Genomic DNA, 25347 nt, shown 5'->3' with positions numbered 1-25347 from the left:
AGTTGGGGACATGGCCGGGGGCCTCCAGTGGGAAGGAGAGGCACAGACGATAGGCCAGCCCTTTGCAACTGCTTCTGGTTCATCAAAAAGGCAAATAATGACTTAGGAAGGGTGAACAGTGAAGCAAATATGTGTGTATAGGGAGGCCATGTGGCAGAGTTTGAGGTGCTCAACCAGCTTGGGAGTAAGTCAGACACTTGATTTCTGCCTCTGTCATATACAAGCTGTGTGACTTTGGGCAAGTTCCCTAACCTCTCTCTGAGCCTCAATTTTCTCTCCTAATTACAATGCCATATCTCTCACAGAGTTGTTGCATATATTAAATAAAAGTATGTATACAAAGCACCCAGAATGCTATAGGATGACAATAAAATGTTAACCGTTCTGCTTTACTATACATGTTGTTTAAAGTAGAAATTGGTATGTGTGTGTGTGTGTGTGTGTGTGTGTGTGTGTGTGTATGAGAGAGAGAGAGAGAGAGAGAGAGAGAGAGAGAGAGAGAGATCCTTTTGTGGAGGCTTAGGAAATACTGCAGAGATATCCTTGTTGATTGTCAGGACTCCCCCAATTATATAGACTACAAAGTGATTGTAATTGTTGACTCCAGACCTGCCTCCACCTAGAGTCTGTCACTTGGTCTCTGGTCCCCAAATTCTGCAGGGATTTTTACAGTCATTCAACTTCCCTGCACGTGAGACATCATTAGACGCTGAACCCTCCAATGGCAGGGAATGTATCCCCACATCCCTGCCCTGGCCCAGGGCCTGGGCCATGTGAACACCCAATACATTTTACAGAACTGCGCTGAGCTTACATGGTGGGCCAGGGGAAAAGGAGCAGGAAAAGGCATGTACCTGGTAAGGACATGTGGGCAGCTTTAGGTATCTACTCCCGCACCAGCCTAGTGGAAGGACAGGCGGGGCCCCAAGGAGATGACGTCAACAGAAGGGTGGCAGAAAACCTGGGGTCCCTAGCTTGCCAGGCAGCCTGGGGTGATGGACTAGTCTGCCAGGCTCCTCCTGCCCACGGGGGTGTCTCTCAGTGTACACCACCCTCTCCCAGGCTGAGGGGCATGAGAGCTTCCTGAGGGCAGGTCCATCCCCGTGTGCCGCTGAGGGCAACATGAAGAAAGAGGACAAATACAGGAAGGAACTATCTGACGTGGCTCCACCCAGCTTGTCAAAACAAAACAGCACGATATCAATTCTCAGGTGTAATGAGGTGTGGACGAGCAGAGTGGGCGGCTGCTCCTCCCCGCCGTGGTCCCCGGCAGAACTGATGGATGGTTCTTCCCGGCAGCCGCCCAATCAGCGCATCTCAGCGGGTCTCCTCCCACAGTTACTATGCGCAGCGTCCTTTGGGTGGGGCTCCGGCCAGACTTTGGAAGACTGACTGGAGGATATGGTCCTCCATACACCTCTCTGAGTAATGGTGAAAGGGTAAATTTGGCCAACCTCTCTGCCTGTCAAAAGGATTTTACCTGCAGACAACGTATCAATATAACTTAGAGCCCTTCGCCAGGTTCAGAAGCAACAACGAACAATTCTGCTATAAAGCAGTGGTTCTTTTTTTTTTTTTATGGAGTACTTTATTTTTTTTTTTAATTGGAGTATAGTTGATTTACAATGTTGTGTTATTTTCAGGTGTACAGCAAAGTGAATCAGTTATACATATACATATATCCATTCTTTTTTAGATCCTTTTCCCATATAGGTTATTACAGAATATTGAGTAGAGTTCCCTGTGCTATACAGTAGGTCCTTATTAGTTATCTATTTTATATATAGTAGTGTATAATGTTAAACCCAATCTCCCAATTTATCCTTCCCCCCCCTTCTGCCTTTGGTTACCATAAGTGTGTTTTCTACATCTGTGGCTCTATTTCTGTTTCGTAAATAAGTTCATTTGTACCATTTTTTTTAGATTCCACATATAAACAATATCATATGCTATTTGTCTTTCTCTGACTTCCTTCACTTAGTATGATAATCTCTAGGTCCATCCATGTTGCCGCAAATGGCATTATTTCATTCTTTCTTATGGCCGAGAATAGTCCATTGTATATATGTACCACACCTTCTTTATCCATTCCTTGTCAATGGGCATTTACGTAGCTCCCATGTCTTGGTTACTGTGAATAGTGCTGCAGTAAACACTGGGGTGCACATATCTTTTCGAATTATGGCTTTCTTTAGATATATGCCCAGGAGTGGGATTGCTGGATCATATGGTAGTTCTATTTTTACTTTTTAAAGGAATTTCCATACTGTTCTCCATAATGGTTGTACCAATTTAAATTCCCACCAACAGTGTAGGAGGATTCATTTTTCTCCACACTCTCTCCAGCATTTATTGTTTGTAGATTTTTTGATGATGGCCATTCTGACTGGTGTGTGGTGATACCTCTTTGTAGTTTTGATTTGCATTTCTCTAATGTAACAGAATTATCCAGGAAGGGTGTTAATAATATCATCATCCAGACCCCACTCCAAACATTCAGAGTTGGACTCTGCACTTGTTTTGGGTCCAGAACATCTGGTTTCCATTTGATGAGGGCTAATGAAGTTAGTCATCTAAGTAATAGCTAATTAAGGTACGTATCTGAAATCTGTATTCAAAATATTTTTCCACAATTTTCATTCATTCATGCAATATTCGTACCAGGCACGGTTCCAGGTGCCGGGGGTCCCACCCATGAACAAAACATACAAAAAAATCCCTGTCCCATTTTATTTGCGTGGCAATTTTCTTTAAGAAAAAGATTACAGCTGGCCCATGGGGTAGAGGGGACGCTGCAGTGGGAGCCAGGACCCCTGAGGTTGAGGTTGAACCCAGCAATGAACCGGCTGTGGGTGTTACATGTGCTCTTTAACTTTCTTTTTTAAAAAATTAGTTACAATGTTATGTTAGTTTCAGGTGTACAGCAAGCTCCTTAACTTTTTGAATGAAACTTTATAGTAAGTTTCTTTAAATAATAACCAAGATGTTCTGAAGATAAAGTAGGTCAATCTGCAGACCAGGCTACCCTTATCAAACACCTGTGCCCCTCGTCTTCTGGTGGGTCCATGATGAACTCAAGGGAAATCCTGTGTAAGGGATGGATTCCGTCCCAGATGTGCTCACAACCTCTCCTGGGAGAATGACTCAAACCCAGGGAGGCAGATGAATAAAGACACGTAGCTACGGGCTACCGCACTTGAAGAGGTAGAGGATTTTGACCAAAGGAGGGAACCAAGTAGGAGAAAGTAGGGCAGGCTTCTTGGTGGGCGAGGTGGGATGGAAGGGCAGGTGAGAGGTTCTGACGGGTGGGAGGTGTAGTGACAGATGGCGTCCCTGGAAGACCGAGTAGTGAGCAGAGGCTCAGCAGGCAGAGCATGCAGGGTAGGGGGCAGGAGGCAAAGTGGCCAGGGTATGGGGCTGGGGCCGAACAGAGCTGGGTTCGCATCTTATTGCCACTTACTGGCTGTCGACAGCAGACTTATCCCCATTCTGCAGATGTGGAAACTAAGAGAGGTTAACAGCTACCTGGGGGCGTTTTGGTGAGGATTAAAGGACACTCCCTCAGGTGTCTGGCTGGCTGCCATGTCTCGCGTGTGCGGGACAGCAAGGCTTGCATTCGAGGCAGGGCTAGCAAAGTGCCACGTGGGACACACTTGGAGCTTTCTAGGTCCGAGGCACACAAAATATTTTTAAAGAGCTCCAAAACATTCCCTCTTTATCTCCCTTGGGACTGACAGGGTTGATGTGCTGGAATGATTTGTGGCTTCATGGTGAATGGAGTCCCCTTATCACAGAGTTCATTATCGGAAGGCTTTCCTGGAGATGAGAAATGCTGTTTCTTCAATTCTCAGGGACAGATAAGTGAGCGCTCTCAGAGGGGTTTTCCTAGACAAGATTTCTCTCTCTTTTTTTCAGGCTGGAGAAGCTGGCAGGGGGAAAACCCCCAATAATGCTCTCACCGCCGTAAAGCTGATAGAAAATGATATTTCCACGGGCTGGTGGGAAGGCGTGGTGATTGGTTTAGTCCACTTCCAAATAACAACTCTGCCTTTGGAAGGGGCTTATCTGGCCTTTTTCTAGAATACTCCTGCTTTTTAGCCCGAGACCCTACAGTTTTCAGGTGAAGTGACATTTGGTGTGTGTGACCTTGGAAACATTATTGAACTGCCATGAACCTCCGCTCCCGCATTTACAAAAGGGAGACCTAGCCTTTCCCATCTTATAGGGTGTGGTAGGCAGAATAATACTCCTCCCTCCTCCCCCCCAAAGACATGCCCATGTCTTTATTGCTGGAGCATGTGAACATGTTACATGTTACACGGCAAGGGGAGGGGATTAAGATTGTAGATGAAAGTAAGGTCGCTCATCAGCTGACCTTGAGATGGGGAGATTATCCTGTGCTATCTAGGTGGCCTGATGTAGTCACAAGGGCCCTTATAAACGAAGGAGGGAGGCAGGAGAGTTCCTGCGAGAATGATGCAGTATGAGAAAGGCTTGCCTGGTCATTGTTTTCTTTGAAGATGATGAAATTAGGGGGCCAGGAACGAAGGAGTGTGGGGGCCCCAGGAAGCTGGAAATGGCAAGGAGACACATGTTCCCCTAGAGCATCCAGAAGGCAGGCAGCCCTGCTGACACCCTGATTTTAGCCCAGTGGGATCCATTTGGAGTTTCCGACCTCCAGAACTAGAAGATAGTGCATTTGTGTTGTTTTAAGCCACAGAGCTTCTGGTAATCTGTTACAGCAACAATAGGGTTAATGGGAGAATTAAATATTACAATGCACTTCTAAATTTGCAACCTTGGAAAATACTTGACTTCTCTGCTCCTCAGTTTTCTCAAGTGTAAAATGGCGATGAAAGTGAGAGCTGTCTCGTGGAATTGCTGTCAGGAAGAAATGGCCAATACTCGTGAGGTACCAGAATGCTTTCTGACACACGGTAAGGGTTGGCTGATGGTATTACTGTTCCATAAAGCACTTAGTTATGTCTTCAAGCATAACAACGATTATCTTTGCTATATGGAAATGTGAAGGGAGGAGGGACCTTGGCCACTGCTCTAGAACTTTCCCTTCCCAGTTGCTATCCAGGCACATTTCTCAAATTCCAGGACGTCCTGCACTTACAGACTTTGCCCAATTCCTGCTTTTAATTTAATTTTAACATATGTGTCTTCTTGAGGAAGGTGGTCTGACCTGGGTACTTTTCGTAACTCGCCTAACATTGAGGTTTTTATTGTTGTACTGCAAGATACCCCCAAACTTAGAGACTTAAAATAACTGTCTTATAGCTCATGATTCATGGGTCAGGAATGCAGACAGGGCTTGGTTGAGAGGTTCTTGTGCTCCACATGGTATCTGGGTTATTCAGTTGGTCTAGAGTATAGGGTCCAAGCCAGTTTCACTCATGTTCCTTGTGGTTGGGTTGGGTTGGCTGGGAGAGCTGGGGGCTGGCCAGCAACGCTCTTTCTCCATAACCTTTCCAGGTGGCTAGCTTGGACTTCTTTAGAGCAGGGCTTCCAGAGAGAGTGTCTGCAGAGGCAGTCTCTTAAGGGCTGGGCCAGGAAATACACAGCATTCCATCCACCATTTCCTGTGGATCAAAGCAGCCAGAGGTCCTGCCCAGATTCAATGGGATCCAGTGACCCCACCTCTCAATGGAAAGAATGTCAAGGACTCTGTGGCCCTCTGTAATCCACCACATAAATCTAATATTCCTTAGAGATAACCCAGAATAAGAGAAATGGGAGTTGGATGTAAGGGACTAAACTGTCCATCCTTGGCAATACAACAAGCACCATTGGCCTGCATCACTCTGGACATTCTGGATTCAACTAACATTTATTGTGTATCCACTATTTGCAACACATCATGCTAGGTGCTTTCATATTCATGATTTCTTCTGATCCTTTGAAAAGAAAGTGTTCTGTTTCAGCTAAGGCACAAAACCAAAGCCTGGAGGACATGGTGGGGGTCCGGCGGGCAAATTGAAAGTCCCTCATCTAACCTCCAGGGCATTTGCTTTTCATTATAGGCTCATCTAACTTGGGCTTTATGCCTCCATTTTTCTGACTCTAGGCAGACAGAATGGCCTCAGCAGGAATGCGGGCTGTCTTAGATATCTGCGTCCTGGGAGGATGGTGGGGCACTTTGAATCCAGGTCAGAATGGACCCCAAATGATCTCATGTTTCTAAAGTGCCTTGAGCTCCTCAGAGAACAGAAGCTATTTAACTCCAGAGCCTGGCTGGTCTCATTGGTGGGTCCCTGCAAGGAGGAACATGCCTTGTCCCTGCCAGCACCAGGCTGATACCTTGGGTAAACAGGGGGAAATCAGTCTCCAGGGTTCTCTGTCTGCAGTCCTTTCAGTCACAATAAATTAATTTTCAGAAAAATGGAGCTCAACAAAAGAAGAGAGAGGAGGAAAAAAAAACAACCAACCTGTCAAGACTGAAAGAGAAAACACAATTTCTGCTGCCCACTGCCCCCAGCTGAAGCACAGAGGAGAATGCGGACAACTGGGTCCAGAGCAGCAGTCCAGGCACCTTGGTGCCCTTGGCCTTCAGGAGGGCAGGGGAAGGGGCAGGGAACAGGTGGAGAGCCGGGGATGTCTGGCGGGAGCTACCTGTAGATAGTCTGGATTTGTCAGCATCTCTCAAAATGAGATCAACTTGATGCTGATTAAAGCTGAAAAACCCCACCAGCCCAGCATGCTGAGTATCTGACTCTAGGGTCCCCAAACAAATTGTTTTCCCTTTTCCTGCTAATCCCTGTGAACCCTTTGGCTCAGCATGGTTCGCCTGTGGGGACAGGGCTGGAAGTGGAGGCAGGTTTCCTCTTGGCACCTCGCTGTCAGAGCCATCCCCAAGCTTCCCAGCAGGCCCCCCAAGTCCAGCAGGAGGGAGACAAAAAAGCATTCTTGTCAGTCCTACGAGCTGATGTCTGCATATGCAAATGGGCTGAAAAGCCCAGGGCCTTGAATCAGATTCAAAAAATGTTTAGGGAAGGTCTACCTGTGCAGGTGTTTTCACATAAATGGTCTCATTTCTATTCATGACAACTGGTGAGGCAGGAATTATATTACCTAAGATTTGCTATGAGGACACATAGGTTCAGAGAGGGTAATATCTTGCCCAAAGCCACACAGCTATCCATAGGCAGTATCCAGATATAAATATGGGCCTTCTGACTCTTACTCCAGCATGCTTTCCACCATCTAGTGGCCAAAACACTGTGGCTCCAGGTAGAACAATACAAATGGGGTTCTTCGGTATGAAACACCCTCAAAATTATGCTTAGAGTCTGAACACCTGACCCAGAACAAGAATTCTTAAATTTTGGCAATCTGCTGACACTATGGACCTCTGCTCAGAATAATGTTTTCAAATATAAAACAAAATATATAGGATACAAAGAAAGCATTGAAATAGTTATAAAAGTGTTTAAAAAACACAGTTGTGGGATAGTACAGCATGTGCTTCATTATCAACACAGTGAATCACGAGATCTAGTGAAAGTCTAATAATGACTGTCATTTAGATTTTTGGAGTGCTGTTCCCTCCCCTGGGCCCAGTTAACACCTAGCCATCCTTCAGCTCCCCTTCCTCAGAGAAGCTGCTCTGAATTGTCACCCACCCATGACATTCGCCCGTAGCTCTGACTGCCTCTTTCTCTCAGTACGGATCACCATGGCAAGTGAGCATCTATCTGTGCGATCATTAAGTCAACGTCTGTTTCTCTTGCTAGATAGTGAGTATCAGGAGGCGGGGACTCTGCCTGGTTTAATCACCTGTATATCTCCAACCCCTGACGTGTGTGCCTGGCACAGGTAGGTGCTCAGTAACGGCGTGCAGAACAAATGAATGGAGGATAATGAATCCTGGAGACGTCACCTATTTGCTCACCGTGATTATAGACTTACTTGACCCCTCCCCCCGCTAGATCCTTTTGTAGCTGTTTATTAAGGGGATCCCTTTGTCCCCCTGGCCTCTAGATCATCATTCTTACTCTCCTCTGAATCGCCTCCAAGTTTTTCAGACGTTATTCCTGCTCTGAACTTCCAGGACTTGGATGTTCTGGCAAGTACCTGTTTGAGGTGTTGGGAGACATCACTCAGCCCTGATGCTGGCTCTCCTCCAAAGCACGTGCTCTGGTCCATCTGCAGAAAGGTGGGCGCCTGTGGGGCTCCAACCTGATGCCACCAGTTCTACCTGCCCCCAGGACCATAGCCGGGTGACAGGAAGGGAACAAATGGACATCTATCCTGATGCCTGAAGTGCATGCCCCCCGCAAACAAAATGCTGTCATGAAGACATTGAGTGTCTGAGCCTAGAGCCAGCCTCTCCTTCGGGGAGAGACTCCGTGGGGGCAGCCTTACTGTCGCTGTGTTGGGAGTGAGGCAGCTGAAGCAGGGCTCACCTTCCTTCCCAGGCTGTGAGCATGGCGCCGGGGACAGCGGCTTTCCTTTGTCTGTTTTTGTGGAGCTCCCTACCCAAGAGCCTTTAGGTTCATCTGGATTTTCCTGTTTTACTACTCTGTTATTTATTAGATAAATAACAGAGAAGAATCAAATGTCATCCGCTTCTCTGTGTCCCCAAATATTAAAAAACTGATTTGAGGGAACAGCCAGTTGAAGGTCTTTCTACCTTCAAAGGTTTCTTTAAATTCCTTGCTTTAGATGATCTGGGATCGGTATTACTTTAAAGAGTGATAGCATTGCGTCTTCTGTGGGTGAGGTAGAGAGTAATGTACTTTAGAGGATATTCTTTTGAACCAGTTTTGGACATAATGGTAAAGGATTTCTAAAACTGTGTAAGGTTATGGCTGCACCATTAAATAGGAGGGCATATTCCAAAGTGACTGCTTTAAACAAGTGATGTGTGAGTTGCGGTTGGTGTCATTTTGTTCGACTTGCACCCAAGTTAAAGGGGTGCCAGGTGTGGAAAGGAGACCATCAAGTCACAGGCAGCAGAGAGAAGTTTTCTTCCTATCTTTGCCGGAGCCTTGTCATATGGGCTCCACTGGATAAAATTCCAACCAATCATACAATGTTAAATTGAATTAGACTGACTTGTGTTCATTCTTAGCTGACCTGTGACCCGGGGGTGGAGTTCCTTATCCTCTTCCGCTTAGTTTCTCATCTGTACCATGGGGATAATATTACTTATCTGAAAGGATTATTAAGGACGTTGAATGAAATAAGGTATGGAAAGCACTTAGTACAGTGCATGACACATGGTAACCATTCATTAAAGGGTAGAAAATTTTAAACTGAGGAATCCATCCGGTGCTTCACCACGTGTCCTGATTTACTACCTAGTTTACTGAGTGATTTACCAGACAGGATCCCAGTTCACTCCTCCATCCACCCTACAGAGGGGACATTATTTCCCCATCTGGACGTGAGAATAGTGAGATGGGAGGGCTTGCTCAAGGTTGAGTAGTCAGTGGCTGGGAGGGCAGTTCTAGAAGGCAGCTCCCCTGGCCTCATCTGGGCGCCTTCCCCACATCTGCCCTTGCTCTCTCCTAGGAAGGCATCTTGGAAGTCATTGCATAAGGGGTCTGGATTGCTTAGAGTGTGATAGTTTAAAAGAAAATGAGATGCTTAAAATAGGAGTAGTTATCTAATGTGTTTTGTAAACAGCAGGGCCAGGACGAGGGGGAGGCACGTGAGGCACTGAAGGAGAGACCCTCACCCCTCGTTCCCCCCAGCCCAGGGCCGACCTGCACTTACATCTTACATTCAGCACGCTGGCCGCCTCACTGTCACACCCTTGCCCAGCCCTGTAACTAGGCTCTGTGGGCACTCTCAGGAATGCCCAGGCCAATGAGCTTGTGAAATGAGTGGACAGCAGCTAAGGCTAGGTGGTGGCTTTGAAAGGCACCTTCATTTGGACACTTCAGTTCTGGGACTTTTAATTTATTTATATTTCTTTTTCTTTTCTTTTTTTTAGTGTATTTTATTTATTTATTTACTATTTAAATTGAGATATAATTTGCAATGTTATATTAGTTTCAGGTGTACAGCAAAGTGATTCAGTTATACATATGTATATGTATATTCTTTTTCAGATTCTTTTTCATTATAGATTATTACAAGATGTTGAGTATAGTTCCCTGTGCTATACAGGAGGTCCTTGTTGTTTACCTACTTTATATATAGTAGTGTGTATATGTTAACCCCAAACTCCTACTAATTTTTCTCTCCCCCATCCCCACCCCTGCTATTCCTTTTGGTAACCATAAGTTTGTTTTCTATTTCTGTTTTGTGAATAAGTTCATTTGTATCATTTTTTTTTTTTTAGATTCCACAAATAAGTGATATCTTATGATATTTGTCTTTCTCTGTCTGACTTACTTCACTTAGCATAATAATCTCTAGGTCCATCCATGTTGCTGCAAATGGCATTATTTCATTCTTTTTATGGCTGAGTAATATTCCGTTGTATATATGTACCACATCTTCTTTATCCACTCATCTGTCGATGGACATTTAGGTTGCTTCAAATGTCTTGGCTATTGTAAGTAGTGCAGCTGTGAACACTGAGGTGCATGTATCTTTTCAAATTAGAGGGTTTTTTTTTTTTTTAAGTTCAGAGCTGAGCCAGATTGAATAGTTTGATTCCCTTGAAATTAGTGCCTGGGCCAGGACTTGAGTGCAGGTAGTTCCTTGGGAGGTGATTACAGGAAGTAGATATGAATGAGTGGGGAAGAGAGATGGGAAGAAGAAAAGCCACTAGGAGACAGCATCACTGAGGTCACAGCTATGAGACCTGCTTTGAGACCGCCAAGGAAGCATACAGAAGGCCTCCAAGATTTGTCCCCAGAGGGAAGGAGGCTGGGGGGTTCGTCCCCTTGCTCCTCCCCCATTGGTTGCGGATGCCCTCAGGAGTGGAACTTCTTGACCCTCCAGGCACACTTTTATGCAGGCTGAGGGGACCCCACAGGACTGGGCAGGCTCTGAGGCCTCTTCTATTCAGAGCAGCCATCTAGAAGGATAGAAGTAGGAGCAGAGTCTGAGCAACCATGGGACTGTCCAGACCATTTTATTTTGGGCTAAAATCAGAGGCAGACGGATGGACTGTGTCACAGGGTACTAATGCAACCTAAGAGAATTTTCCTCTACCCCAGAAAAGGCAAAGAGTAAAAGTCCCCAGATGAGGAAACAGATGTGAAAAGAAATCAATTTGTGTGTAAGTCGTTTGTGAATTCACAGCCTTTGCTAATCACTCCCAAGTGACTGAAAAGATCTTGGTTAATCTCTTGGACGAAGAGTCTTCCACCAGATTCCACAGGCATTAAAAATCCAGGTCAGCAGTAGGATAAGCTATTTGCCTTGAAGGTGTGATTTCAAGGGTCTCAAGATTCAAATTGCATTCCTACCTGTACTAGAGATACTTAAAACCCTTGGCTTGCAGGTCAGCTACTGGCACTGGGGAGGGCCACCCGTTCATGTGTTCATTCCCAAGGCTACTCATGTAGGAAAAGGTTAATGAGAATGACTAAGTGTCAGGGACCAAGCATGGGAGTTGTGATGGGGCCATGATGGAGGAAAACAGGTGAAAATGGATCCCCTTTAAGAACCTGCAGTGCACACAGGAAGAGAAGAAATGCACAATTATAAGGCTTTACCATAAAAGGCAAAATACGATTAAATGTTATTGATAAATGAGTGTGACGGAGTCAGATGAATTGCAGTGGGAACCTGAAGGGAGGGTTCCAGAAGGCTGCTGTTGCCAAAAAGCCTGTTGGGAAGAAGTGAGTTTTGATGTGAGCCTGGAAAGATGTGCATGGTCTTTCCACAGTTCATTTCCCTGAACATGCAGACACTTCTGCTTCTTTTATTTTATCTGTCTTCCAGACTAAACCTATCAAGGTACAAAAAGAGAGCCAAGAGTGTGGCGATGATGACCATGTTATGATCTTAAGCTCCTGGTTGCCTTGCACAAGATAAAAAAAAAATGCATCCTGTTACTGGTGGCGATCAAGTCGCTGGTGTGCTTGCAAGTCATTCATGAATTAACAACCACTGCTAATCACTCCTGGTTGATATTTATCATAGGTACATTTTGCAAGATGAATTCTGGCAGTGACGCTGGCAGCTACTCACCAAGTCCCAGCAGCAGCTGCAAATATTTATTAATAATATTTCGTTTGGGTTCCCACTTGCCACTTTCCATCCTCCTGCTTCATAAGTATGAACGGCATCCTTACCAAGTGGCGTCCACACAACGGAACACAAAGGCAACTTAGAAATTTTAAATGAAAACAGATGTTGAGAAATGCCATTATCCCAGGCATGCTACAATAAACAGCATTAACATTTCTAAGTGACGGTCCTCTGAATCGGACTGCCAGGAGCTCCGTTTGCAATTAAATGAGGGACGTATCCTTTTGCATCCCTGGATTCTACAGGTGGCTTGGTGACAGTCATCTCTTAATGTTTCGATTTCAGTGCGGCTGTTAAGAGCCAGCTAAGCAGGGATTGGACAGGCAAGCATTCAGAAAGGTGCTGGTGGTGCCAGACGCATTCATTGTCTAACTGCCTGGATTGTCTAACTGCGAAACTCACTGAGCGTAGCAGCTGAAGTGTGAGAGCTCTTGAAGTGATTTCTTCCTAGCAGTGCACCTCCCTGTGCCAAGGGACGGTATTATTGTTTATGTCACTGATGACTGGAGCCTGGGCCCTCCATGCATTTTATCACCCTTGGTCCTTCATTAGAGCAATTAGAAGAAAGATCACGTCATAATTACTGGAATGTTGCATTGTGGCCCAATAGTACATCCACATATGACTTCACATATGTGAAGAATACCACCCTGGGTGTTATCATCACCCGGCCTTTACAGATGCTAAACCTCAGCGTAGGGATTAAGAGCATGGATCGTGGATCACACAAAATTGGGGTTGAGAACTGGCACTGCCACTTACTAGCTCTCTGGTCTTATGCACATCGTTTATTCTGTATGGGCCTCACTGTCTGCATCTGGAAAACAGGGACAGTCATGTTTACTTGAAGGTGACTGAGCAGGTAGCAAATGCCTGGCACAGCACTCGCTGATAGCTCCTGGCTTAGGCTCCATTCTGAGATCGCTGTTATCCCATCTATTCACGGGTGCAAGTTCACCTTCACTAAGATGATGCTCTAGCAGGAGAGTGACGGCCAAAGAAAAGCTGGGCTCAGTGAAGTAACTCAGGGCACAGCTTTCTTGGAGGATATGCTCATTATTTATTAAATCAATCTCTCTTTCTTTCTCTCTCTCCACGCTTTATCCAACCATCCATCCATCCATCACCATCCTCCTCTATTCTAAATAACAACCTAAGTGCATCCTGCCGTTTGTCACTTAGCGCCTTGCGGTATTGCAGTGCTTATGTTCAAGTGACCCTGATTTTACTTAATAATGGCCTCAAAGCGCCAGAGTAGTGATGCTGGCAATTCAGATATGCCAAAGAGAAGCTGTAAAGTGCTTCCTTGAAGTGAAAAGATGAAAGTTCTCTGCCAAAGAAAGAAAGAAAATCATACGCTGAGGTCGCTGAGATCTACGGCATCAAAAGATTCCAAATTATCTTGTGTTAATGAGAGCGGTATAAGAAGGCTAAGGGGGGAGACCTTCAAGATGGAGGAGGAGTAAGAGATGGAGATCACCTTCCTCCCCACAAATACATCTACATGTGGAACAACTCCTACAGACACCTACTGAACGCTGGCAGAAGACCTCAGACTCCCCAAAAGGCAAGAAACTCCCCACATACCTGGGTAGGGCAAAAGAAAAAAGAAAAAACAGAGACAAAAGAATAGGGACGGGACCTGCACCAGTGGGAGGGAGCTGTGAAGGAGGAAAGGTCTCCACACACTAGGAGCCCCTTCGCGGGCGGAGACTGCGGGTGGCGGAGGGGGGAAGCTTCGGAGCCACGGAGGAGAGCGCAGCCACAGGGGTGCGGAGGGCAAAGCGGAGAGATTCCCGCACGGAGGATCGGTGCCAACCAGCACTCACCAGCCCGAGAGGCTTGTCTGCTCCCCCGCCGGGGCAGGCGGGGCTGGGAGCTGAGGCTCGGGCTTCGGTCGGATCGCAGGGAGAGGACTGGGGTTGGCGGCGTGAACACAGCCTGAAGGGGTTAGCGCACCACAGCTAGCCGGGAGGGAGTCCGGGAAAAAGTCTGCAGCTGCCGAAGAGGCAAGAGAAAATTGTTTCGAGTGCACGAAGAGAGGGGATTCAGAGCGCCGCCTAAACGAGCTCCAGAGATGGGCGCGAGCTGCGGTTATCAGCGTGGACCCCAGAGACGGGCATGAAAGGCTAAGGCTGCCGCTGCCGCCACCAAGAAGCCTGTGTGCGAGCACAGGTCACTCTCCACACCGCCCCTCCCGGGAGCCTGTGCAGCCCTCCACGGCCAGGGAACCGTGATCAGGGGACAACTTCCCTGGGAGAACGCACGGTGCGCCTCGGGCTGCTGCAACGTCACGACGCCTCTGACGCCGCAGGCTCGCCCCGCCTCCTCCGTACCGCTCCCTCCCCCCGGCCTGAGTGAGCCAGAGCCCCCAAGCAGCTGCTCCTTTAACCCCGCCCTGTCTGGGCGGGGAATAGACGCCCTCAGGCGACCTACACGCAGAGGCGGGTCCAAATCCAAAGCTGAACCCCGGGAGCTGTGCGAACAAGGAAGAGAAAGGGAAATTTCTCCATGCAGCCTCGGGAGCTGTGGACTAAATCCCCACATTCAACTTGATGTACCTGCATCTGTGGAATACCTGAATAGACAACAAATCATCCCAAAATTGAGGTGGTGGACTTTGGGAGCAACTGTAGACTTGGGGTTTGCTTTCTGAATCTAATTTGTTTCCGGTTTTATGTTTATCTTAGTTTAGTGTTTAGAGTTTATTATCACTGGTAGATTTGATTATTCCTCCTTTTTATAAATATATACATATTTCCTTTTTATAAACATATATATATTTCCTTTTTCTCTTTTTGTGAGTGTCTCTGTGCAGGCTTCTTTGTGTGATTTTTGTCTGTATAGCTTTGCTTTTACCATTTGTCCTAGGGTACTGTCTGTCCATTTTTTTTTTTGTTTAGTATAGTTTTTAGCACTTGTTATCATTGGTGGGTTTGTTTTTTGGTTTGGTTGCTCTCTTCTTTCTTTCTTTTTTTTAATTACTTTTTAATTTTTTAAATTTACAATAATGATTTTTTATTTTAATAACTTTATTTTCCTTCCTTCTTCCCTCCCTCCCTCCCTCTCTCTTTCTCTCTATCTTTCTTTCTTTTCTCCCTTTTCTTCTGAGCCATGTGGCTGACAGGGTCTTGGTGCTCCGGCTGGGTGTCAGGCCTGTGCCTCTAAGGTGGGAGAGCTGAGTTCAGGACAGTAGTCCACAAGAGACCTCCCGGCTCCACGTAATATCAAATGGCAAAAGCTCTCCCAGAGATCTCCATCTCAAAGTTAAGACCCAGCTCCACTCAACGATCAGCAAGCTACAGTGCTGGACACCCCATGCCAAACAACTAGCAAGACAGGAACACAACCCCACCCATTAGCTCAGAGGCTGCCTAAAATCATAATAAGGGCACAAACATCCCAAAACACACAACTGGATGCTGTCCTGCCCAGCGGAAAGACAAGATCCAGCCGCAGCCACCAGAACACAGGCACTAGTCCCCTCCACCAGGAAGCCTACACAACCCACTGAACCAACCTTAGCCACTGCGGGCAGACACCAAAAACAACGGGAACTATGAACCTGCAGCCTGCGAAAAGGAGACCCCAAACACAGTAAGTTAAGCCAAATGAGAAGACAGAGAAATATACATCAGATGAAGGAGCAATGTAATAACCTACCTACCACTCCCCAACTCATTCTATGAGGCCACCATCACCGTGATACCACAACCAGACAAAGAGGTCACAAAGAAAGAAAACTACAGGCCAATATCACTGATGAACATAGATGCAAAAATCCTCAACAAAATACTAGCAAACAGAATCCAACATCACATTAAAAGGATCATACACCATGATCAAGTGGGGTTTATCCCAGAAATGCAAGGATTCTTTAATATATGCAAATCAATCAATGTGATACACCATATTAACAAACTGAAGGATAAAAACGATTTGATAATCTCAATAGATGCAGAAAAAGCTTTTGACAAAATTCAACACCAATTTATGATAAAAACCCTACAGAAAGGAGGCATAGACGGAACTTACCTCAACATAATAAAGGACATATATGACAAACCCACAGCCAACATCATTCTCAATGGTGAAAAACTGAAACCAATCCCACAAAGATCAGGAACAAAACAAGGCTGTCCACTCTCATCACTATTATTCAACATAGTTTTGGAAGTTTTAGCCATAGCAATCAGAGAAGAGAAAGAAATAAAAGGAGTCCAAATCAGGAAAGAAGAAGTAAAGCTATCACTGTTTGCAGACGACATGATACAATACATAGAGAATCCTTTGGTAAAGAAGCAGGATACAAAATTAAGGCACAGAAATCTCTTGCATTCCTATACACTAATGATGAGAATCTGAAAGAGACATTAAGAAAACACTCCCATTTACCACTGCAACAAAAAGAATAAAATACCTAGGAATAAACCTACCTAAGGAGACAAAAGACCTGTATGCAGAAAACTATAAGACACTGAAGAAAGAAATTAAAGATGATACAAACAGATGGAGAGATATACCATGTTCTTGGATTGGAAGAATCAACATTGTGAAAATGACTATACTACCCAAAGCAATCTACAGATTCAGTGCAATCCCTATCAAACTACCAGTGGCATTTTTCACAGAACTAGAACAAAAAATTTCACAATTTGTATGGAGACACAAAAGACCCCGAATAGCCAAAGCAATCTTGAGAAAGAAAAATGGAGCTGGAGGAATCAGGCTCCTGGACTTCAGACTATCCTACAAAGCTACAGTAATCAAGACAGTATGGTACTGGCACAAAAACAGAAATATGGATCAATGGAACAGGATAGAAAGCCCAGAGATAAACCCACGCACATATGGTCACCTTATCTTTGATAAAGGAGGCAAGAATATACAGTGGAGAAAAAACAGCCTCTTCAATAAGTGGTGCTGGGAAAACTGGACAGCTACATGTAAAAGAAAGAAATTAGAACACTCCCTAACACCATACACAAAAATAAACTCAAAATGGATTAAAGACCTAAGTGTAAGGCCAGACACTATCAAACTCTTAGAGGAAAACATAGGCAGAACACTCTATGACATAAATCACAGCAAGATCCTTTTTGACCCAGCCCCTAGAGAAATGGAAATAAAAACACAAATAAACAAATGGGACCTAATGAAACTTAAAAGCTTTTGCACAGCAAAGGAAACCATAAACAAGACCAAAAGACAACCCTCAGAATGGGAGAAAATATTTGCAAATGAAGCAACTGACAAAGGATTAATCTCCAAGATTTACAAGCAGCTCATGCAGCTCAATAACAAAAAGCAAACAACCCAATCCAAAAATGGGCAGAAGACCTAAATAGACATTTCTCCAAAGAAGATATACAGATGGCCAACAGACACATGAAAGAATGCTCAACATCATTAATCATTAGGGAGATGCAAATCAAAACTACAATGAGGTATCATCTCACACCGGTCAGAATGGCCATCATCAAAAAATCTAGAAACAATAAATGCTGGAGAGGGTGTGGAGAAAAGGGAACCCTCTTGCACTGTTGGTGGGAATGTAAATTGATACAGCCACTATGGAGAACAGTATGGAGGTTCCTTAAAAAACTAAAAATAGAACTACCATATGACCCAGCAATCCCACTACTGGGCATATACCCTGAGAAAACCATAATTCAAAAAGAGTCATGTACCAAAATGTTCATTGCAGCTCTATTTACAATAGCCAGGACATGGAAGCAACCTAAGTGTCCATCATCGGATGAATGGATAAAGAAGATGTGGCACATATATACAATGGAATATTACTCAGCCATAAAAAGAAACGAAACTGAGTTATTTGTAGTGAGGTGGATGGAACTAGAGTCGGTCATACAGAGTGATGTAAGTCAGAATGAGAAAAACAAATACTGTATGCTAACACATATATATGGAATCTAAAAAAAAAAAGAAAAAAACTTTATGAAGAACCTAGGGGCAGGACAGGAATAAAGACGCAGATGTAGAGAATGAACTTGAGGACACAGGGAGTGGGAAGGGTAATCTGGGATGATGTGAGAGAGTGGCATGGACTTATATATACTACCAAATGTAAAATAGATAGTGGGAAGCAGCGCATAGCACAGGGAGATCAGCTCGGTGCTGTATGACCACCTAGAGGGGTGGGGGGGGTGGGAGGGAGACGTAAGAGGGAGGAGATATGGGGACATATGTATATGTATAGCTGATTCACTTTGTTATACAGCAGAAACTAACACACCATTGTAAAGCAATTCAATAAACATGTTAAAAAAAAAAAACAACCTAGGCCATCGGGTGACCTTTGCATAGCCTGAAAGATTTCTTTTGAACCATTTCCCCCCCAAAAAATAGGTACATAATTTTGAAGGTCCCAAGGCACCTTAGAAGAGACAACTACAACCCTCCTTAATTGGTTCAGCAATTGCCAAATATGTCCTTGAATAATTTTTACCCCTACCTTATAAGTGGGGGTTACATACAACAGAAAAATCTGTATTTTCTGTTTGTTTGTTTGCTTGAAGGATACTGTGTCTGGAATACTTCCTGAAGGGATTCTCCTATCCTATTAAAGCAATGGTTGCACGTTTAGAGAAATAATGTAGGGGGATAGTTAGACACAGTAGGTGGTCAAAGAACTAATGACACATTCATACTATTGGCTGAACATTTGAAATGTCTTATTATTTGTAAAACATTATTTAGCAATTGCCTCCATGGCATGTAACTGGTTGACAAGCAAGCATTACCCTATCTCTCTCTCTCTCTCTCTCTCTCTCTCTCTCTACCTACCTACCTATCTCTACAACTGTACAAATAATATACTCCTTAAATCTTTATATTTAATTGGTCTTTTACTTCTTATACTATTTAAACCTTGGAAACTCTCAAAAATCAAATGTTATTTCTCCATCAAATATTTCTTCATTTTCTTTTAAAATAGGAAAAGGAGCACATGTCCCACATTCCACAGCAAGTGGGGGTCTGAATGGAACAACAGGGTCAAGTCATTGCCTTGCTTGATGGTATATTCAAAACCACCATAGGTACATGCACTGTGTGAATAGATAGATGTTTCTCCCTCGGCTCAGGGCTGCATTAAATGAGAATAAACAGCATCTATTAATGTAAGGTCTAGGAATCAATGTATGTTTGTTTTTAAAGTGAAGCTCACATGATGATTATACGCTTGGGAGATAAATAAGATGGAGAAAAATAAATAAATGAGCATGTGAAAATTTATAATAAACTTATTCTTGTAAGGAGATCCCTGGAAGAGGCAGCACAGAAAGGCAAGCCTCCTCCCTCTCCCAGTAGCTGAAATTATCCTAAGGAATATCCTGTATTTCAGGACAGCAGATTCCTTGCACATTCAGAACTACTCAGAGCCAGAGCTGTGTATCTCGTTAGGGTAGAATCAGATGATGAATAAACTCATTGGGCTACAGTATTACTCTTGGAAATTTAAATTGCTAAAGGGTCTTCCTTTCGAAGGGCCCTGCTCTCAGAGGTAGCACTGGGCTTGTGTTCTGGGAACGTCATAATGAGCAGATGTGGGTTCCGAAAGGGTCAGCATGGCCCACGATGCCGCTACTGGGACCCAGGAAAACCTGTTCCTTTTTGCCTGGACTCTTCCCCGGCACCCTCACTCTTCAAAGACCTAGCAGTGCTTATTTTTGTGTTTCTGTTTGATGCCCAGATGGCACATTCCTTTGAACATGGATGTGTTCAAGTGGACTCAGCCGTAGTGCCCAGATCAAGCTACGCTGAAATAATGTTAATGGGAAGGAAATCCAAAAAAGAGGGGATATATGTACGCACATAGCTGATTCACTTTGCCGTACAGTAGAAACAAACACAACATTGTAAAGCAACTGTACTCCAATAAAAATTTAAAAAAAAATGTTAAAGGTCTGTACTGAAGCAATCCAAAGCAGAGAATCCCGGGTTTCAGGCTGCCACACCACCTTTACACCCGTGGAATGTGCCCGCGCATGGCTGTCCGTCCCCTCTTCTCACTGCTGTTATCTTCCTAACAGGATCATTCAAGTTCGCTTATCAAGTCTCCGAGATGCTCAGTTCCAACTATTTCAAACAGAAGCGATTTGTCACACAGGTCCACCTGTCCTCCTGCAAACAGCACAAGGATGAAGCAAGCTTGCTTTCCTCTGCAGCCCAATCTTCTTCCCTTTTCTTGGTTAAGTATTTTGCTCACGGGGCAACGAGCCCTTAAAAGCACGAAATAGGCATACCCGCATATCACAAATGGGCACACCCAAGTGCAAAGCTCAAATCGTCTATGGCAAAAGGGATGCACCTATGGTCCCCAGACCAGTTGGCCACTAAAGGTCCACATGGCCACCTCCCTGTGGACAGAGAAACACATTATTACCTCTGTCTGAACATTTGCTGTATTAGCTATATTTTATCTTGCTGTCTACTCATCTGTGGCTCCCATGTAATAAGCACCCTTTGGAATAGCAACAGTACTCCGTTAAGACAGCGATGGACGGAGTCTTTAAAGTGTTTCCTTTGCACTGAAACATGCAAATTGGAATTCCGTTGTGAAGACAGTTGGTGACACATTACCGTGTATGAAGAATGAACGTCTCACACCTTTGGTCCCCTGAGCATGGTGCAGCTCCAGGCAGACCAACAAGCTGCTGACACACGGAGCTCTCGGCCGTGTTCAACAAAGACTTGATTTGAAATCGTACACAGATCGCTCCTGTCTTCCTGAGTTCCACATTTCTCCTTGTGCGTTGTTTTTACAGGTCTGACTCAGCCTTAGACTCTTGAAAATGATGTTCAGCCTACATCTGACTCCAGACTTGTGAGGGAGAATTAACACTCAGCCACCTCCTGAGGTTTTATTCCCTTGCAAGTCTGTTTTAGCCCTCAGGGTCCACGGCACCTTTTTTCTCAACTTCTTTTGCTCTGAGCATCTGCTTCGCCTCCCCCGTCCCACCGATGCACCACCCAAATGGACAGCATTTAGGAGAAAGTTTGTTTTCTGAGATTTTTTTCTACATTATAATCTTGTACCAGGGATAGCAGAAATGCAGCCATTACATATACAGTGATATATATGGAATTTCAAATTGTGGTCTGAGGCTGGATTACCTACAATCCCTGGAGGCACTCTGTAGGGTCACCCCATCACGTGACCTCCTATTGCAGGCTGGGTGCTGAGGGGGCCATAGCTCACATGACCTGGAACTTGGGTGGGGACTGATTTCTTTCAAGGGTGTACCTTCCAGATGACCGTAGCCACCGGAAGAGGTCCAAGCTAGGGTGAAACTACTCATTAGTATAACGGTTAACACCTAATCCGATCTGGGGCTAAGAGAAAAGCCTGAGTCATAGATACAACGTGGACTTTCCCATCCTTTCACAAGCCCCAAGAAACTCCACTCTCAGACCCTGGCTCTTGGCAGGAGAGAGAACAGCCGATGACACTGTATATCACCTCAGCAGCTCACTATTGAGAAAAAATTGGAAATCAGATCACTCAGGGGCACTCCGAATGCCATTACTGAATATTATTTTGAGGTGCTGTTGGTCTGAAATTCTGCCATCTAAGAGTCTTGCTCTCTCCCCAATTTGTAAAGAAGAGAATTCTCATGACAGGAGTCTCAGCAGACACCGACCTGCAGCCCATCCTCACTAACAGGGAGCATGGTAAGCTGCATGGTGTTGCACTGACAAAACACGCTCACGTGCACACGTGGCAGAGTGGCCCCTAGTTTGTGCCACCATTGCAGACACACTAGGAACACTCCACAGCTGGCACATAATTAGCAGCTCAGTGCAAGCGAATCATTGCTTTTTCTTTGTGAGCGTTCCGCCTACCGTTCATGCTCAGAGCACAGCAGCTCCACCCACAAGACAACAAACATGCAACAACAAACAGATATCAGGGGAAAAAGACCCAGGTGCATCCAGCTGTGCATTTTTCAGTGGTTTCCCTGTCGCTTCTCTCCTTTTTATATTTTGTTTGAAATGTTTTGTTCCTAAGATAGTGGAGTTTTTCTCTTCAAAATCCTGTGCTTGATTTTCAGTGGGCTGAATTCTCCTACAGACTTATCTTTAATAATGTCACCAAATGGAGAAATAACACAAAGCAAGGAATAGCTGCTTTGGACTCTATACTTCCCAGGGCTTGGAAGTAATTTTCTCCTATAAACATCATCGACATGCCCAGGAAGGTGTATGGCATTTGCTCCAGCTTAAGAAGATTCTGCAACCATCAGTGGAAACTGAGATACAGCTGAGGGTTTTATAGGCTAGTAGAAAGTTAAAACATATTTTTGATGTCCTGCACTTGGGTGTAAGGGCAGAATTACACCTAAAAACCATAAATGTCCACCAGAAAAACAAAAGAACAGCAGCTAGTAAGATCCAAACTCTTAACAAATCTAAAGATGGGTTTCTTCATCAAATAGAAAAATCCAACCCAATTAAAATTTATTAAACGCATGCTATGTGCTTGACCCTATAGGTGCTGAAGGTGTTGAAGGCAGAACGAGTATTCAGTGTCCAGCTCCAAGGAGTTTACAGTGTAATCAGTGCAAACAGAGACCTGGACAAAGTGCTGCGGGGAGTCAGACGGAGAAAGCAGACTCTGCACGGCGGAGTGCATCTTTGAGCTGGTACTGAGAATGGGGCCGTAAATTACTTAATTTTGCCCCCAAAGAGGTCAGTGTCTTTGCCAGTGTCTTTAGTGTCTTCGTTTGTCTGGGGGGCTTTGGTTCACACCATGCAATCTAACCATGTGATTCAGGTTGGGGGCTTTGGGTTGCGTGGCATCAATGGACCTGGAGACTGAGATCAACCCTGAGAGCAATCGATCAGTCTATCAACCAATCATGCCCAAGCAATGGAACCCCAGTAAAAGCTCTGAACACTGAGGCTCAGGTGAGTTTCCTTGGTTGACAATTCTCCCTGTGTGTTGTTAAACGTGGACACCAGGAAAATGACCATCCTGACTCCACAAGAAGAGGACAAATGAAGCTCTGCATTTGGTGTTTGCCCAGATTCTGCCCTGAGGTCTTCTTCCCTCCTTGGCTGATTTTAATCCTTTTTCTGCAGGAAACCTTAATTATGACTATAACAGCTTCTAGTGCATTTGATAAGTCACTCTAGAAAATGATCAAACCTGATGGTGGTTTTGGGGACCCTCCTGGACTTCCAGCTGATGTCAGAAGTAAGGTGGTCTCTTGTGAGGGCTGTTCTCTCTAACTATACACAAGGGGCTGGGTCTAACTCACACAAGAATGAATGGGAATTTGTTAGGCAGAGAATAAAGGTGCCATAGACTCACTTTTAAATCTGATACCTTTAAGACTCTTGCCTGGTATAAATCCTGACTCCAGCAAAGCCTTGATAAATAGCCTTTGTTCTCCCTACCAGGATTCTAAGGTATATGATAAGCATCTCAGCCAAGCAGCTATAAGGAAGATGAACAGGCTGCTTGAACTTCAATTAAACCAAACAGTTCAAAAAGTGTTTACTGTATTGACAATCTGGTTAAAGATGCCTGTCTGAGATGCCTGGAGGATGGAGTTATTTCTTTTTCTTTTTCCTTTTTAACCTCATGAAAGAACATGCTAGCAAGAAGGTCGGCTTCCTCTGACTTGTGTAGGGAAGAGAAAACGTTCAGAGATTTGTCCTTGACCTCCTCATTGCAGAATGGGTCAACAGACCTCCTGGTTATGTGCACAAGGTAGACACTGCCCAGGGGGAGGAATCATGCAAGTGTCTCATGATAAGATTTGACACAGAGTCTGCTCCTTCAGGAAGTTCTCCCTGAGGCTGGTGGGCATGGAGACCTCGGATACGCCCTCATGATACCCTGTGCATAGCTCTTCCAACACACAGCAAACTAACCTATGTACTGTGCCCCTAAGAGTAGGCTCAGTGGGTACTTGCTTTGATCCTCAGCACCTCGAACATTGATGGGCTGACATATAGAAGCTATTCAGTAGGTATTTTTTGGTGAATCGAAGAAAACAACAGCTTCAGGGTAATGTGGTGTAGAGAAGAGAATAGAAGGTTTGGAGTAAAAAAAAAAAAAAACACACTTGGTTCAGGGGCTTCCCTGGTGGCGCAGTGGTTGAGAATCTGCCTGCCAATGCACGGGACACGGGTTCGAGCCCTGGTCTGGGAAGATCCCACATGCTGCAGAGCAACTAGGCTCGTGAGCCACAACTACTGAGCCTGCGCGTCTGGAGCCTGTGCTCCGCAACAAGAGAGGCCCGCGCACCGCGATGAGGAGTGGCCCCCACTTGCCACAACTAGAGAAAGCCCTCGCACAGAAACGAAGACCCAACACAGACAAAAATAAATAAATAATAAATAAAAAAACAAAAACAAAAACAAAACACTTGGTTCAAATCTAATCTCAGTGTTTAACAAGTGGGTGACCTTAGGTGAGTGACATTTTTGGCTAAAACTCAGTCTCTTCAACGGTGAAATGGGTTAAATCTAACCAGCTCCATGAGATTGAAGGACACAGCATATGTGAAAGCACATGTTCAGTGTGCAAAAAGCAAACTTTCACATATGGTCAGATAACTTTTCACAATCCTGAATGAAAAACAACGATCCTCATATATAAGGATGGTGCTAGACTCAGAGTAGAAGCAGAAACCTAGTAAATGGGTCGGTTGGATTCTTTGTCATTGGGTTTTTTCCATAACAGTTACTCGGGAACCAGATCTGTCTAAGACATGGGTACAGAATGGAAAGACCACTTCCCATTATTTCCAATCCTAACCACCATTAAGGAGTCACACTGGTGTGAAAATATCAAAGCAACATGGGGAATAATGGCTCCATTGCCTCTGAGCTGAAGTACAGGTAGGCTAACCAGAAGTATTTTTACAAAAGATGTCGGCGGCCTTGGCAATGGTATCTCAATGACAAACTATTGAGATTAAAGGTGATTTTTTCAAAACACAACACAGCCTCTCACACTGGAAGCTTTGTTCATTTCACATGGGAGGACAACATTTCCCACCACTTGCAGTCTATGGCCAGGATTACCTCTTATCTCTCTGCACCCGTGAAGCCTGAAAGAACTGCCATTTTCAGAAATACATCTAGGACATAACCTATAGTTAAACATGCAGTTGATTTATCAGTATCTTGGGTTATTTGGAATTCACA

The 25347-nt window shown here is 44.7% G+C and overlaps 1 protein-coding gene and 1 long non-coding RNA gene across 5 annotated transcripts in view; both read right to left on the bottom strand.

Annotated features, from left to right (window-relative positions):
* Positions 1-25347, bottom strand: part of KIRREL3 (kirre like nephrin family adhesion molecule 3) — a 555536-nt gene that overhangs the window by 379565 nt on the left and 150624 nt on the right. The window lies entirely within an intron of this gene.
* Positions 15047-24241, bottom strand: LOC309668089. Its single transcript, XR_014268082.1, has 2 exons — positions 22672-24241; positions 15047-20365 (listed from the first exon to the last, which is right to left on the bottom strand). It is a non-coding gene; the product is annotated as an uncharacterized lncRNA (long non-coding RNA).

This window comes from Balaenoptera physalus, assembly GCF_965194825.1.
Source record: "Balaenoptera physalus genome assembly, chromosome: 10".
Classification (NCBI taxonomy): domain Eukaryota; kingdom Metazoa; phylum Chordata; class Mammalia; order Artiodactyla; family Balaenopteridae; genus Balaenoptera; species Balaenoptera physalus.
Note: the sequence above shows the minus strand (reverse complement) of the source record. Positions and strands in the feature narration are given on the sequence as shown.